General features: G+C 42.2%; 1 pseudogene; it reads left to right on the top strand.

The window, feature by feature from the left end:
* Positions 1-17,727, top strand: part of LOC146871338 (ciliated left-right organizer metallopeptidase-like) — a 149,025-nt pseudogene that overhangs the window by 83,917 nt on the left and 47,381 nt on the right.

Below are 17,727 nucleotides of genomic sequence, written 5' to 3'. Positions count from 1 at the left end.
ACCTATTCTAGCTAAATGTCAGAACGGGTCAGGACAAGTCTCTCGGTAAAGTCTCTCAAGACGAAGTCCTCTCAGCAACGATCCTCACCAACGCAGATTCGGAACGCGGCAAAAGCAAATGGCAAGTGGCAAAGCCCTCTCTAGGCTAACAATTCTTATAGCAAGTCGAACAAAGAAAAACATAATTTGTATTAACTTTTTCCGTCAAACCTCTGAGCAAAGCGAGAAGGAAAGGATGTAGCATCGCTACATTTGAAAATCTCCGCTCAGGAAAAATCACAAAATAAACATAACGGAACAGGAACCAAAAAATACATTTGTATCTTATAACTTCCACGTTTCCTCGGCAATGAGATCACAGTTCAGAGTCTTTCTTTAAAGCTCCTTTGTTTCCCAAAGCTGCCAAGGACACTTCATTTCATTTGGAGATCGCCCAAAACTGCTGCTGTCCTCACGGAAAATTTCAATCAGGCAAAGCAAGGACTGTGGTCAGCTGACTTCAGGACCATATTCAGCAAGGCTCTCTCTCGTCACAAATTCTACTCGAGGCCAGGCTTTACGTATCGGCCATCTTTGTTTAGGCCACAATAGGCCACAATAGACCATCTTAATTAAAAGAGACAAAAACAACGTTACCACAGCATAGTGATTGAACAGTGTTAACCCCACTAATACCCTTATGTGTATGCAATTATCTAGCTCTTGCAACATAGAAAAGCATTAATTCGAAAAGCGTTTTGTGCTTAAAAATAAACAGCACTCAGCAACGTTTAAACATGAAAACATGCACATTATTGTTAAATAGCACACTTATGCATTCCCACGTGTAATTCTCTCTTGTTAAAACAAACGAGTTGATTAGTAAGTATAAACACTTACACAAGACCAATAATCAATAATTAATAATTAGTAAATTAATATAACAAATAGACATACCAGAGCTTCAAAACCCAGTTATTTTCAAACTGAAAACTCTGCTCTAGCAATCCCCCCTTTGGTGATTTTATCACCAAATAAACCCAAAAAAAACAAAATTAGTGAAAATTTAGTCCCATTTTAGGAGAAATCGGAAATGTCTTTTTCTCATCACACAACACTACACACCAGTCACTCTTTCATCATCCCTCTTTGTTTCCAAATAAACACTCTCCCTCAATTCTTCTAATTCAATTTCTTGTGGTTCTCTTTTCAACCTTTTGTTTTTCTTCTCTTTATCCAATTTCTTCCCTCCCCTGTTTTTACAACACACACACACTAATCTCAGTATCAGTAAAGCAATAATTATGCAAGTTAAAGGAAGCAATATTCTACCTATAATAGTACTACCTATTTTTGCAATAAAATCTTTAACAGCTATCACTTTATTAGCTATTTTAGTCCATAAACTCTCAGCTTCAAGTGGTACTAATTCTTCATGCAAATCAGTAATATTTTTGATATAGACCTTCAGGTCTTTGCTTTCATCTGGAATGTAAGTGCAACAATGTTGAACTTTCAGCATTCCGCAAACTCCACCCTCCTTGGCCAATAAAATATCAAGGGCAAGTCGATTTTGCATTGACATGGCACGTACGGCACTTAATTCCGTATTCACTAAAAGAAACCCCCCAGCGGTATTTGTCGATAAGCGATCCACCACTGTTGACAGTCTCCGAATTCCATAAGCATTTAAAGAAATTCCCACTGCTGGAATTAAAACCCCAAAAATATCACCCACAATTTCAGACCAGGTTTCTCTCTTGAAACGCATTAGTAAATTAATATGTTCTACATCTGTTATTTTATCTATATGAAAAATCTTTGGAAAGACCAAACCCACATAACACGTGCCATACCAATGGTCAGGCAACTTGTAATAAGCCTTGTTCCCACAAACATAATACACTCCTGGGAAAACTGTATCTTCTCCACCTCTGAAACCCCAACCTGTTGCAATGAAGTATGTATCATGGCACTCACTAGTCCCAACAAAATATGTATCATATTGGGATTTCCTTCTTGTAATGCATAGTTTACCCTTTTGTGGTACATCTAGAGCTAAAGTTGGACTAGCCCCATTTCTCAATTCTTTTCCCATCTCAATGTCCCAAATTGTTTCACTCACTTCATATTTCCCTGCTTTCTCATGCATGTTCAATCTCCTTTCCTCTACCATATCCAGGAAAGCTTTCTCCTCTTCTTTCAGACTGCAAGTTAAATTATTCTTAAAAATGTAATCTAATGTTAATCCTTTTTCTTCAATAAAAATTTCACCAAAAGTGTTAGCTTCTTTAGCTGGATTCAGCCCTTTGTTCATTGGCAAATGCCCAAAAATACTATCTCTGTTAGACATCTTATAATCTACTTTCCCTAACAAATAAAAAACACTACTTAATATACTACATGAAATACCATATGTAGCTGGCAAATGATGATAAGTAACACCCTCTGAAACAGATGCAGGTAATTGCATACAAACGTAGCAATCCCTTACTTCCATTGTTTTCACATATTCGTACAACAACTTCGAAAAAACATTACTAGAAAAATTATTTATTGACCTATCTTTGTGTATGTAAGTATTACTAATTCTATTTAAAACTACTTTTTGCAAATTCTTCTCTATATCTGTCATATTTTCTGTATGCATCTCAAATGTAACTTTAAAAGTAACTAATAAAACTAAAACTCCCCATAGTAGCATTAATAATCCAGTACAGCAGCAGCACATTCTACACCATCTTTTAAAGAAGGCACATCTACTTTGATTATCCTCTATGTTAGCCATTTTATTACTTTGACCTTGTCTTTTGACTTAGCCTCTACTACTCCACTACTATTATGCTTTGGATTACTTCAGACAACTGAATTTCAGACTTTCTCTTTTCACTTTTCCTCCAAGTGATTTTTCAGTTCACTCAATTTGGATATTCATCAGTTTTCACTCCTTCTTCTTCAGCAACATCAAATTGTATCAGATCATCAACAACATCTTGTGCATCTGACTCTTCTCCAATGTCAGTCAGAATAACTTTTAAGATTCCTTCTTTTTCCTCAACCACTTTTCTCAAGATCCCCTCCGGATTATCTCGAGTCACTGTTTCTTCTTCTCCTTCTTCAGACAGTGCCACATAAGACCATTCCGGTGATCTGTACTTTTGGTTGGGTCTTCTTATTCTTTTTATTTCCTCAGGTTCTCCTGATTCTTCTTGCTCCTTTCTTTTTACTTCATTTTGACTCGATACTTCATTCACTTGTTCAGCATTTGATGTATTTGTTCTTATTACTCTGTATCTCAATCTCTTTACTCTGTTGTTAGGCCAACGATCTCCTTTTATCACCTTCTTCGGCCTAATTTCTTTATTGTTTCTTTCTCCAATCCAAGTTCTCTTTCTCAGAACTCGACCCACTGTTTGTTCATTCTCATTCTCATCCAATTCTGTTTCAAGTGCCTTCTGTTTTCGTTTTCTAGCAGTTTTCTTTTCCTCCACAGTTTCTTTCACCACTATTTGAGACTTCCCTACTCCTGTCCCTCCTCGGGTCTCCGACACGCAATCTTCTTGCTGTCTACTTGTCCCTTCACCTAGCTTATTAGAAGAGTTCCCTACACCTCCTCGGGGGTCTTCCGCAATCTGTCCCTCTCTATCTTCTTCTGACCCTGCTTCTTCAAGTATAATCTCAAGTGGTTCTTCAGTCTCCTCCTCTTCTGATTCAGGAGTAATCTCTGTGGAATTGCTCTTTTCTTTTCTTTTTTCTTCACTGCTTTTTGAAATTTCCGGCTCTCTTACAGAATCTGATCTCCTTTCTGAGACTCCCAATGGTTCTCTTGGAGTTTTTTCTGCTTCTTTTCTCACTGGTTCTGGGTCTTCATCATCTCTGGAATCTGATTCTTCAAAATACTCTTTACCAGTTCCCTCTTTTGGGTTTGGAACTCTCAGAGTATGACTCGCATGCACCCAATTTTTCACACCAGCACACTTCACTGCAGTTGTCGTTGTTAGAATGACTTGTCTCGGTCTTCCCCACCTTGGAACTAAGCAATTTCTTCTTCTGTGCACCTTAATCCTCACCCAGTCTCCTGGACTCAAATCATGAGCTTGCTTCTTCTCAAGTGTGGTAGCTTCTTCTCCAACCTGGTGAAACACAGAATGAACTGCGTCAGCCAGGCCTTTACAGTAATCCAAAGTCATGTCATCAGTTATTGTCATCAACTTATTGACAGGTACAAATGCATGGCGCATTGCACGTCCCATGATTATCTCGTGCGGACTTAAACCAGTAGTTCTATCTGGAGTAGATCTAATAGTCATTAGCACTAGAGGCAAGACGTCCGGCCATTTCATGCCAGTGGCTAAGCACATTTTACCAATCCTGTTCTTGATTGTGCCGTTTATCTGCTCAACCACACCAGAAGCCTCTGGTCTGTATGCACAATGTAACTTCTGCTGTATGCTTAATGCTTCACAAATCAAACTCATGAGTTCATTATAGAAGTGTCCACCTCTATCAGACTCAATCGTCACTGGAAACCCGTACCTAGGAATCAACTCCCTTAACAGTAATTTTGCCACTGTCACTCCATCATTTCTCCTAGTCGGATAGGCCTCAACCCATCTTGAAAACAAACAGACTACAACTAGTACATATCTCAGTCTGTTCACTTGGGGCATTTCAATGAAATCAATCTGCATTCTTGTAAAAGGACCTCCTTCTCTGCCTATTGTTCCCAGACTCACCACTGTCTTTTTCCCAGTGTTAAATTGCTGACAAATCAAACACCTTTGACAGATGCTCTCTGCAATTGTCCTGAACTTTGCATTGTACCAGGTCTGCTTGAACGACCTTATCATCGCATCCCTCCCCAAATGTCCCTGGCCATGATACATCCTTACCATTGACGACAAAATGGAGTTGGGCATTACTGGTCTGCCATCCCTATAGACCCAAACATGGTATTTTTCTCTTGGGGCACATCCTGCCTTAATCCAATCTTTTTTCTCTTCCTCTCCTGCCTCATCCTGCAACTGCTTCACTTCATCCCATGTCTCTAAGGCATTAGTAAACATCACAGAGCAAAAAGACATTTCCCCCTCTCGTTCCCTATTAATTGACTGATTCGATTTTGCACAGTATTGAGCAATGTCATTTGCATACCGGTTTCCAACCGTGATAAAATCCTCCCCTTGTCCATGGGCAGCACACTTTACAACTGCTAACTCCTTAGGCAGCTGTATCGCCTCAAGTAATTTCCCAATTGCTTCAGCATTCTTTATTGGAGTTCCACTCGATGTCAAGAAACCTCTTTGTAGCCAAAGCTGGCCAAAATCATGCACCACTCCAAATCCATACTGACTATCAGTCATCACAGTCGTCCTCAAATCTTTCCCAATTTCACAAGCTCTTGTCAATGCCACCAATTCAGCAACCTGTGCAGATTTCACTCCTTTCAATGGTGATGCTTCCATAACCTCTGAAACTTTGCACACCGCATATGCTGCACATAGCACACCATCATCATTTCTCAGACATGAACCATCCACAAACAACACATGATCACTTTCATGTAAGGGAAGATCCCTTATGTCTGGTCTCGGTTTTGTACAGTACTCAAGCACATCCAAGCAATCATGATCATCTTCTGTTTTCACACCCACATTTTCAATATCCGGCAAAAGTGTCACTGGATTCACATTTACACATCTCTCAAGAGTCACATTTGATGCTCCTAGAATCACTTTCTCATATTTAGTCAACCGACTATGTGACATATACTGAGTTCTGCTTCTTGTCAAAAGAATTGCCACATTGTGAGGTACGAATACCCTTACAGGATATCCCATTATGATTCCCTCACTTTGTTCCAGACTCCTGCATGTTGCAGCCACAGATTTTAGACAACCTGGTAAACCCACAGCTACAGGGTCAAGTGTCGATGAGAAGTACGCAATAGGCCTTCTCAGTAATCCATGCTTCTGAATTAACACTGAAAGTGCACATCCATTTCTCTCACTGCAGTACAATTCAAACTCCTTTTCGTAATCAGGCATATCCAAAGCTGGAGCCTCACACATTTTATTTTTAAGCTCTTCAAATGCTGCCATTTGTTCCCCATCTAGTTCCAATGGGTCTGTCATCTCACTTTTTGTCAGTTTAATCAGTGGCTTTGCTATCAGCGAAAAATTAATTATCCACTGACGACAATAACCCACCATCCCCAGAAACATCCTCACTTCTCTCTGGGTCTTTGGAGCTTTCATTTCCCTGATGATTCTGATTCTGTCATCAGTCACTTTTCTCAGACCTTTTTCAATATTATGTCCAAGATAATGCACCTCTTTCTTGCAAAATTGCAATTTGGCTGGAGATACCTTTAACCCTCCATCTGCCAAATGATTCAGTAAAGCTATGGTATCTACTTCACAAGCTTCTCGTGTCTTTGATGCCACAAGTAGATCATCAATATATTGCACTAGTACTGAACTTTCAGGCATGATCAAACTCTCCAACGATTTTTTCAACAACTGATTAAATATTGAAGGACTCTCTGTATACCCCTGTGGGATTCGACACCATGCTAAAATACGCTGGCCAAACCTAAATGCAAAAATCGGCTGGCTGTCATGATGCAATGGAATTGAAAAGAACGCATGACACAAATCAATCACTGTATACCACTCAGCATCATGTGGAATCTGATACAGGATCACTGATGGATTTGGCACAATAGGACAACATGCCACCACAATTTGATTAACTTTCCTCAGATCCTGTACGATCCTAAATTTCCCATTAGGCTTCTTTAGCCCCATTATCGGTGAATTACACGGACTACTCAGTAGTTCTCTCAGGACTCCCTGCTGAATCATTTTCTCAATTATAGGAGTTATTCCCTCAATTATTTCTGGTGTCATTTTGTACTGAGGAATGTTAGGATATGTAATTCCCTCTTTCACTGCAATTTTCACTGGATCTACATTATTCATCAATCCTACATCCTCTCCAGTAAAATCCCAAACTGTCCTTTTCACTGTGTCCCTCAGCTCTCGAGGCAAATCCTCTGGATGAAACACAGCAAATGCACCAATTAACTCACTTTCCCTGTTTTCTAGAGTCACTCGGTACAAAACATCCTCATCTGGTGTTTCAAAAGCTATTCCATCCGGTGTACAGAAAATTGTGCAATTCATCTTGCATAACAGATCCCTACCTAACAGGTTCACTGGACTCGTGTCACAGACAATAAATCTGTGCATGTCTGAAAATTTCCCTATCTGTACTCTTACTGGTTCCGTAAGACGTGTTCTGATTTGTGTATTGGCTACACCAACTACTTGGATTGCTTCATCCGAGAGAGGAAGATTTCTAACATCTGTTGACCTGACAGTTGATCTTGTCGCACCTGTGTCTACTAAAAAAGTAACACCTTCTTCATTTATTTTCCCATCCACAAATGGTCCTGCCTGGTCTATTTCTAGAGTTGCACCAAGTATGCACTCTTCCTCCTCTCTTCGGCACCGTCAATAATCACCCTCAGATTCACTCCCTTCATTCTTTAACAAGTACTGTTGTACCTGATTAGAACGCCTTGGTTTGTTTACCTGCTCATCATTGTAGAATCCCGAATCCTGATTATACTTTTGTGCTCCTCTATTCTGCGGCAAGGGCGGTTTTGGCTCTTGACTCTGCTGTCTCACAACTTTCTGCTGTTGCTGCTGTTGATTATTCCCCTCGTTCTGCACCTGTTGATTTAAGGTTTTACCCTCATTATTCACTAATGGTGGATTCGTACAATCATTCCTCCAATGTCCCAATTGGCCACAGTTGAGACAAGGAAATTTTTTTTTCGCTTCCTCAAGATTCCCCTTTCCTTTCCCTGCATATCTAGGTCTATTCCCTGCATTATTTCCTGGATTATTCGCCTGTTCCATCAACTGTGCTTCCTGTCTTTCTGCAACTTTCACTTGTGCCCACATTGCTTTCTCTTTCAGCTTTCTTTGTTTTGCTTCAATTTCATCACTGAAGTATTTAGCATGTCTCAGAATTTCATCTATTTTCTTACTCTGCCAATCCACTGTATGCTCACGAATTCTCTCACCAATTTCAGGTCTCAGGCCATATACAAATCTGTATACAAAATGACTCAAATCTTTGTCACCCAGGTGTTCATCTCCACTGAATTGTTTAAACGCCAGTATCAGCCTCTCGTAAAAAGCATGAACTGATTCTTTTGCTTCCTGTTGTGTTCTATCTATTTTTACCCAATCTGTCTCTTTTGCAGGTACTTTACTCTTCAGGTATACCATCACCTGATCATACTTTCTCATTACCTCTGGATCTGGTGCTCCTGTTCTTGGATCTCTTGGATATTCCTCAGTAGGCCAACTCACAACTATTTTACACTCAGTCCACAAATCTGCTGGAACAATTATATCAAACAGACTATTCAGGTCAATCCACAGCACTTTTGACAATTTCACAAACCTATCTACCTGCCTATACCACTCGACGGGCTTTTCTCTCAATCGAGGGAAATCATTCGTAAATGATAAAATATCCTGTCTGGTCCATGGAACATGTACATATCCTCCTCCGGGTATTTCTCTCATAGGATAATTATCCACTGATTTCTCTTTTTCTCTCACTGGAAAAGCTGAATAAGTTGTTCTATCTTCAGATTCCTCTCTTTTCTTATACCACCTATCCTTCCATTTTTCTACATCTCCCCATCTTCGCAATAATGCAACCATTTCTTTAATCTGTCCTGTTCTACCAGTTGCATTCAAATTTTCAATGTCCTTTTCTGAAAAATCCATCCTGTAGGTTTTTTGCAAAGCTTTAACCTTATCAATGTCAACTCCCTGCTCATTCGCTATTGCTCTTAACCTGTCATGTGTATTTCTCGCTCTCCAGGTAATATTTTTACACATAAACATTAGTTCACCATCATGATGACTTTTAAGAATTTCTGTTGGAACTGTCCCTGTAACAAGCTCTTCTAATTCTACCCGTAACCTAGCCACATCAATTGCTTGTGAATCTTTATCCTTTTTCTGAAGAACTTTCATCCAATCATTCAAATCTTCAGCTGTTATTGCAGTATTTTTCCTCACTGGAACCACTCTCTTTTGCGGTTCTAAAATTGGCATCCCTGAACAACTAGCTTCACTAGCATCTAATATTTCACTACATGTATCATGTCTGGACTGTCTCAGATCACTACTTTCTGTCCTTTTTCCTGAATCTCCTGAAGGACCAACTGAACTTATCAAATTATTCCCAACATATGGAATCACCAAACCATTTTCACCTATTTTCTGCTTGTCAAACACAGGCATAACCGGACCTATTGTTACAGGCACCGTAACAGCTTCTAGATTTTTCGTTAACTCCCTAATCTTTTCAGTCAGCTCTGTTGTAGTTCTAGCTAACTCTCTTGCATTTTCGTCACCACTTCGATTTACTTTCTCCCTGAAAGAATTACCATTTCTTGATTCAGGTGTCACATTTTCTGTCTCAATGATACAAACTGTATCTCTTATTGGAGAAACAACTGGTGTACTCTCTTCTGGTTCTGGTCTATATGGAGGTGGTCTTTTGTAAATCATGTCATTCAAGACTTCATCCTCATATTCATTAACTCCATATCTTCTCATTTCTGACTCTGGAACCCTCTCTGCTCCTTCTTCAACTGTTCTCATTGGATATAATCCCTCTGACATACTAGCATCTCGCCACCTTTTCATTCGATCATGATGAGTCTCACGATCATGTCTCCTCCCAAACATGTACCTGTACTGTCCTCCAGATCTCTGTTTTTCTCGCTCATGTACTTCCTCTTCCCATTCCACTAAAGCCTCAAACTGTGTAGGTCTTGGTTTCGGGTCAAGACATAACATCTTTTACCGTAAATTTCTCAACACGGCCAAATTAAATGAACCATGTTCTGGAAATGCTAGAACACCATCCTCTTTAGTATACCTAACCCAATTCTCCAACCATATACAGGTATGATACCCATATCTTGCAGCCATGTAGGATGCAGGTGTTTTCGGTGGAGGTAACAATTCACCCTCTCTCGTCTTAACATCTTTATCCTTGTTAAACCACTTTTTAATTTTTCCAAAGAATGTTTTCTTCTTTTTCTCTTCTTGGTAATACATTTTAGTTTTTACCAAAGCTCTCTACTCTTTTCCGTATTATAAATATACAATACAGATTTTCAACCAATAATAGCGCGACTCACACTAACGCACCAATCCTGGAGCGTCTACGTCACTAGAATAGCTCTTCCAATCCTTGCGCGGCTCACACCAACGCACCAATCCCAGCGCGAACACTATTCTGATCTATTATCCAATCAGAGCGCGGTCTTCCTGACGTCAGCAGTCGCTGCAGTCGCTTGTCTCCTGTCTCCTGTCACTCGTCTACCCCTCCTTTACAAAATCTTTTCAGTAGACTTCGTGTCAAAATTTCTACAAAATCTATTAGTTACAACATATAAACATCTCCATTGTCTGCTTCGCTAACCACAGAATAGTAAAAGAAATCTATTTCACAAGAACCTCTCGTTGACACAGTAGCACTTCCCTCTACTCTGCCCTTCTAACATACATTCATTAACTGTTTCCTCTAGGACTTATCCAAAGAGTCTTACAATCAACTAAATGTATATGCATTCACGCACATTCATACAAGAAAATATAGTACATACACACAGAATCCTGCTTCCCGAGAACAGCAAACAATCTGCTCCACTACAGAATTATAACACACATTAACCAAGCAGTTTACCCTGCCCAGTTCCTCAAACAAGCTCAGAGAGTACCTATTACTCCTCCCGCGATAAGCTTTAACGGTAAACCTTACGGATCCCTGGGACTTAAGACCAGAGTTTCACAGATAACCTTCCCTACCATACACACTCCTTATATACCAGAAATATATTCTAATAGTAACATACAATAATGTCACTGATTCCGAACTCAGACAATGTGAATTTTCCTGCATACATACAGGACCAACAATCCCGTCTTTCCCGAGAGCAGCATATACTTCCCTCTGCCCTACTACGGAACTGCTATCAGCTTCCAAATTCCAGAAGCACTACATATAACTCCACATGACAACTCCAACATATAGTATTAGTACATATACCAACATCAATAATCAATAATCAATATGTAATCTAATCAGATCAAGACAATCATCAATAACCATCCTACTCTGCTACCAGGAAATTGATAGAGATCAGGGTGTATATAATATCCCTACTTCCACAGATAGAGTAATCTCACAGTTACACGCACATACATTCTTCATACACTAGGGCCCATTTCACTAACATACACTCAAATACTCTACCAGCAATAACCTTTGGAAAGAAAAACTCCTAAACACCCTGCATCTATATCGGGGTCGATAAGATCTGGTTATTGAGACTGCCCTTAAACATAATCTAAACAATCCATACAATAATAATCAAAATAGGATACTCAATAATTGACAAGAAATAATAACCAACACCATATTCAAAGTTATATTGCTTTATCTAAAATTAGTCAAAGGAAATCAATCAGAATAAATCATTTTTCTCATAGTTACCTATTCTAGCTAAATGTCAGAACGGGTCAGGACAAGTCTCTCGGTAAAGTCTCTCAAGACGAAGTCCTCTCAGCAACGATCCTCACCAACGCAGATTCGGAACGCGGCAAAAGCAAATGGCAAGTGGCAAAGCCCTCTCTAGGCTAACAATTCTTATAGCAAGTCGAACAAAGAAAAACATAATTTGTATTAACTTTTTCCGTCAAACCTCTGAGCAAAGCGAGAAGGAAAGGATGTAGCATCGCTACATTTGAAAATCTCCGCTCAGGAAAAATCACAAAATAAACATAACGGAACAGGAACCAAAAAATACATTTATATCTTATAACTTCCACGTTTCCTCGGCAATGAGATCACAGTTCAGAGTCTTTCTTTAAAGCTCCTTTGTTTCCCAAAGCTGCCAAGGACACTTCATTTCATTTGGAGATCGCCCAAAACTGCTGCTGTCCTCACGGAAAATTTCAATCAGGCAAAGCAAGGACTGTGGTCAGCTGACTTCAGGACCATATTCAGCAAGGCTCTCTCTCGTCACAAATTCTACTCGAGGCCAGGCTTTACGTATCGGCCATCTTTGTTTAGGCCACAATAGGCCACAATAGACCATCTTAATTAAAAGAGACAAAAACAACGTTACCACAGCATAGTGATTGAACAGTGTTAACCCCACTAATACCCTTATGTGTATGCAATTATCTAGCTCTTGCAACATAGAAAAGCATTAATTCGAAAAGCGTTTTGTGCTTAAAAATAAACAGCACTCAGCAACGTTTAAACATGAAAACATGCACATTATTGTTAAATAGCACACTTATGCATTCCCACGTGTAATTCTCTCTTGTTAAAACAAACGAGTTGATTAGTAAGTATAAACACTTACACAAGACCAATAATTAATAATTAATAATTAGTAAATTAATATAACAAATAGACATATCAGAGCTTCAAAACCCAGTTATTTTCAAACTGAAAACTCTGCTCTAGCAAGGGTGTGTGGGCCAGGGGCGGAACTGGCGAAATGTGATGTGAAGTCTGCTTTCCGCCTGCTGCCTATACACCCTGCGGATTTCTCTCTGCTGGGGATGCAGTTCGGAGGGGCCATCTACGTGGACAAAGTTTTGCCCAGGGGATACCTGATTTCCTGCGCGCTGTTTGAGCTGTTTAGCACATTCTTGCAGTGGGCTTTTATGCAGATTAGTGGGCATCGGGGCATCGGGACATCACTCACTATCTAAACAACTTCCTTTTTCTAGGGAAGGTACACTCTGGGGATTGTGGCAGGGCCCTGTCATGGTTCCAGGAGATGTCGCAGCAATTTGGAGTCCCTTTGGCCCCCGAAAAGACAAGTGGGCCGTGCTGCAGTCTGACATTCTTGGGCATTGAGCTGGATTCCATTCAGTGGATAGCTTGGCTCCCTGCCGCGAAAGTGACGGAGATACAGGCGAGCCTCTTGTGGGCGATCGGAGAGAAGAGGATCGAGTTGAGGCCGGTGCAACAACTGCTGGGTTTCTTGAACTTCGTGTGCAGGGTGGTCAGGGCTGGACAGACGTTCTGCAGGCGGCTCTGCATGGCCATGTCGGGGGCAGTTCTACCACACCACAGGGCCCGGATCTCCATGGGGGTACGGGCAGATTTGAGGACATGGCTGACTTTCTTGACTGATTTCAATGGGGTGTCCCTGGTCTTTGAGGACGAAAGGATGGTTTGGCAAGTTCAGATTTACTCTGATGCAGCCGGGACAGCTGGTTTTGGGATTTTCTGGGAAGGCAGGTGGTGCGCTGAAGACTGGCCGGCTCACTGGGTGAAGCAGGGGAGGAGCATTGCGTTTCTTGAATTATTTCCCTTGTAGGTGGCACTGGAAGTGTGGGGACCTGAGTTTCAGAACAGATCAGTGCTGTTCCATGTGGACAACATGACTGTGTTCAAGTTGGTCAACCGACAGAGGGCAAGGGACCTGAGAGTGCTGTGCTTGCTGAGGAGTTTCATGTTGAAATGTTTAAGATTGAATGTGGTCTTTCGAGCCAAGCATGTCCCTGGAGCAAATAACAACATTGCGGATGCTTTGTCTCGTTCGCAGTGGCAGCGGTTCCGGCGATTGGCACCAGGAGCGGATCTGTGCAAGACCGAGCTGCCGGACGGCATCTGGGCCTTGGGGGAGTGAGGGTGATAGGCCTGGCTGAGAACTCTATTGCTGATACCACAAGACGGACCTACAGACTGGCGTTGGCTGAGTTTGGATCCTTTATGGGATGGCGCGGGTATTCTGCTTTTGGAGATCGCTCAGCAGTGGAGCAAGGAGTGTTGCAGTTTGTATTGCATTGCATTGACAAAGGGCTGACGTCTGCGACTATATCAGGAAAATTGGCAGGAGTGTTGCTCTATTGTTGCTTGTTTTTTGGTTTTGACCCTACGAAAGATGTGATTATAAGTAGGGTAATCAGAGGTTGGGGCAGGGAGAGTAGGGGGGGAAGGGTATTGCGGGAGGCGATCACGTTTGAACTGTTGGTCAGGTTGGTTGAGGTTTTGCCGCTTTATTGTTATGATAATTTTAAGGTTCTAATTTTCCGTTTGTGCATGATCTGGATTTTTTTCTGGGGCTTTTCGGGTCTCTGGCTGGGTACGCGGGCAGTGTGTGGCAGACGGTATGAGGAGATCAGGTTGGATGCGGGGCAACTGGGGATTTGGTTGGGTCAGTCCAAAACGGATCAGTTGGGGCGGGGTAAGTGGGTTTGGTTGTGTGAGAATGGTTGTGGGGGTGTGTGCCCGGTGGCTGAATGGAGGACGTTTGTGCTTTCCACGCGGGTTGCGAGTGGTGAGATATTTTGTCACGTGTCTGGGGCGAGGGTGTCTGCGGGACAGTTATTGGCGGTGCTGCGTATGGCTTTGAGGCGCTTGGGCTTGGAGCTGGCAGGTTTTGGGACCCACTCTTTCCGTATTGGGGCGGCGACAGCGGCGGCCTGGCTGGGTTGGTCCTGGGACAGGATTCGGCAGATTGGGAGGTGGAAGTCTCGGTGCTGTGAGCGGTATGTTCGTAAGTGAGGAGCCTGGGGGCCAGGTGCTAGGTGTTGGGGGAATGGGTGCCTGGTTTTAAACTGTGTTTCTAACATATTTTTCTCCCGTAGGTTGCGTGGGTGGACCGGGGACCAAGACGGTCACTTGGATCGTGGGTCATTCCTTCATTCATTGGGCTTCCAAGTATGCAGTGCAACAGGTGTACGGCCGTAACCTGGGACTCAAAGGACAACATCATGAGGTGCATTGGTGGGGAAAAGGGGGGATGCGATGGGGGGCACTATTGCCCTGGCTCGCGAAGATGGTTCCCCAGAAGGGATGCCCTGATCTGTCGTTCATACATTTGGGAGAGAAGGATTTGGTTCGGCTGTTGGGTTTGGCGCTTTCACAGCTGATGCAGAGAGACTTGGAGGTTTTGAAACACAGGCTGGCAGGGACTTGCATTGCCTGGACTGAGTTTGTTCCTAGGAAAGTATGGAGGGGTGCCATCAAACACGGGGCTGTGGAAAAAGCACGACGGAAGCTCAACAGAGCGATGCGGGTTTTCTGTGGGGAGAAGTACATTCAGGTTATTGCTCACGCTGGACTGCGACTGGAGGAACCGCTACTGTTTAGGGACGACGGAGTGCATCTTTTGAGATTGGGGAATGCTTATTATATGATGGAGATGAGGGATGTGGTTAGCAAGCTATGGAATGAGGCGATTTGGTGTCGCAGGGATGCTTGAATAGGTGGGGGACGAAAGATACATTGTCTGCGCCCCGGGGGGGGGGGGGGCAGGTTCCCTGGTTGGCGATACTTCGGAGGGGTGGGGGGGGGGGAGTCAATAGCGGGCGCACCCATACCTCAGGTGGGAAGAGTGAATGATGTGGGGAACTGGAGGCATGAGTGGAATGCCAGGTGATACTGGGGAGGATGCTTGGAGATTTGTGGAAATGGATGAGGAACGGAATGGGCATGGAGTGGTAGGAGATGTGAGTTCAGAGTGGGTGAAAAGAGTGAAGGGATGAAGAGTTGATGTGGGGGTTTGTTATTGATGTTATTGGGTTATTGTTTATTGTTGTGCAGCCTGGTCCTAATAAATGGCCTTTTACGCTTAAGACATCAGCGTGGTCTGTTTATTGCGCAATATCGCCTGTGCGCGTGCCACAAGCAGTCAGTGCGTGTCTCCCCCCGCTTTGTGGAGACAGAGGGACTTTCATTGCGATGCGTTTGCGATGTTCAATATGGGTTACTGTGTCTTTCACAACGATATTACGATTTTATGCCAATTTGTTTCCGACCTCCACTTTTTTTTATTTAACTGGTTAACTAACCTTTATGTGTGAAATAATATCGGACAGCCGTGTTGCGTTAACGTTAATATACAACACTGGAAATGTTGATCTTTTTGAGGCTTCTCTATAGAGAGACCACGAGAGACAGTAGTTTCCTTCTGTAGATTTTAAAATGCTTTCTGCACGAATTTGTAATTCTAAATACACGACGATAAATACGATCAAAGGCGTGCTTGTTTCTGTTTACGATTAAAACCACATTGACGCTGCTTTGTATACTGTGGCACTGCGGATTATATTTACTGGATTCACATAATGAACATTGTATGAGTTTACGATTAACTTTGCTCTTAAAATATCAAGCAGGCTTTGGCAAAGGCCAATCTTCGTGGCCTATTGTCAAAATCTGCCCTCCAAAATAACAAAGTGTATTGTAACCGAGGGCTGTGAACTTCATTGGGTTAACATGGCATCCCTATCTTTCGTTTTCTCTTTTTTCTTTTAACAACAGTCAGTGTTCACCTCTCCTGTTCTACCGCTGCCCCTCCCCCTCTCTCTTTCTTTCTCTTCATCTCTGTCTCGCTCCTCCTCACTTGCTGAAAACCATTACTTTAACAAACGGCTTTTACCCTCTCTTTCCTTTCCTTGCTTTGTTGCCCTATGAAATGGATCCAAAACCTTTGGCTGCAAATGTCATCTTTTTCAAACATTTTTCAATTCAAAAGTGCATCCTCGGAGCTTTGAGAAAAAATAAATAAAACTACAACAAAAAAAACCTAAATATAGCAAGATAAAGTGGTTGCAAAGTGGCCACATTGGTTTAATTCACAACCAGTGTTAAGGTATCTATATTGTTTCTGCTTACATTTCACATGCTTTACTCAATCTTGCATTCCCTATCAGTGTTTGCTATTTCTAAAACGTTGTTACCTTTTTAGGTCTCGCCTGAGACAGCGCTTTAGCGCTGCTCTGGCGAGACTTATAGTAAGCGCGTTTTGGAAGTGCAAACGAGTGCTTTCAGGCCTCCAACTACAGTGCATGTGCCCCGGGCGCGCGCACCATTTGGCAGCCTGAAAGCACTCGTTTTCTTTCACTTTCGGGGCCCCTTTGATGTCCCGCACCACTGTGCCCGCCCCCACTCCCCCTCCCACTCCCTCCTCGTCAACTTCAGTGCGCGCTTGTCTTTCCGCCCCCACTCCCCCTCCCACTCCCTCCTCGTCAACTTTTGCGAAAACATTTTACTAAGTGGAGAACTACCTGGCGATAGTGAGCACATTTTGAAAAATCGACAACAGCCCCTTTGTTTTAAGGATATACATTACCTCGTGAGACAACTGCCCTGATTGCTTGGTTTTAAAAGTTTTTGTAAAGTTTCATTGATCTGTTTTTAACATGGGCGGAGGCGCCACAGGACAAACAGAATATTCTTAAAGTTCTTCTTAAAACAAGTTAATAAAATGCACTTAACAGATCTGCAACCAGCTAGTGGCGAACCACGGTGCCTTAAAAAAAGTGCGAATTATAACAAGAAAACAAAACGAAATAGTTTAAAAGACATCAGTGAAGATTTCGCTAACAGAATTAACACAAATGCCATATTTGCGTTTCGCCCAGGCTTGATGGCAGTCACGTGGTTTTCACATCCTCCTGGAGTTTTTGCACACAGGCGTGAATAACAGGCTGTGAATAGCGGCGCGGTCTCTTTCACATGCAGATTAGCTTGTCTTTCGACTGTCTAAATAAATAGCGTTTCTTGCTATTCTCCCTGGTGGCTGTATGGCTCCCGGCAGATTACATGCAAATTTACGTGTCGCTATAATTGGTATTTTTCAACATCAGCCTCCAACATCCGCTTTACCGA

Source organism: Triturus cristatus, chromosome 1_1, assembly GCF_964204655.1.
Source record: "Triturus cristatus chromosome 1_1, aTriCri1.1, whole genome shotgun sequence".
NCBI lineage: Eukaryota > Metazoa > Chordata > Amphibia > Caudata > Salamandridae > Triturus > Triturus cristatus.
This window is presented reverse-complemented; position numbering and strand designations above follow the sequence as displayed.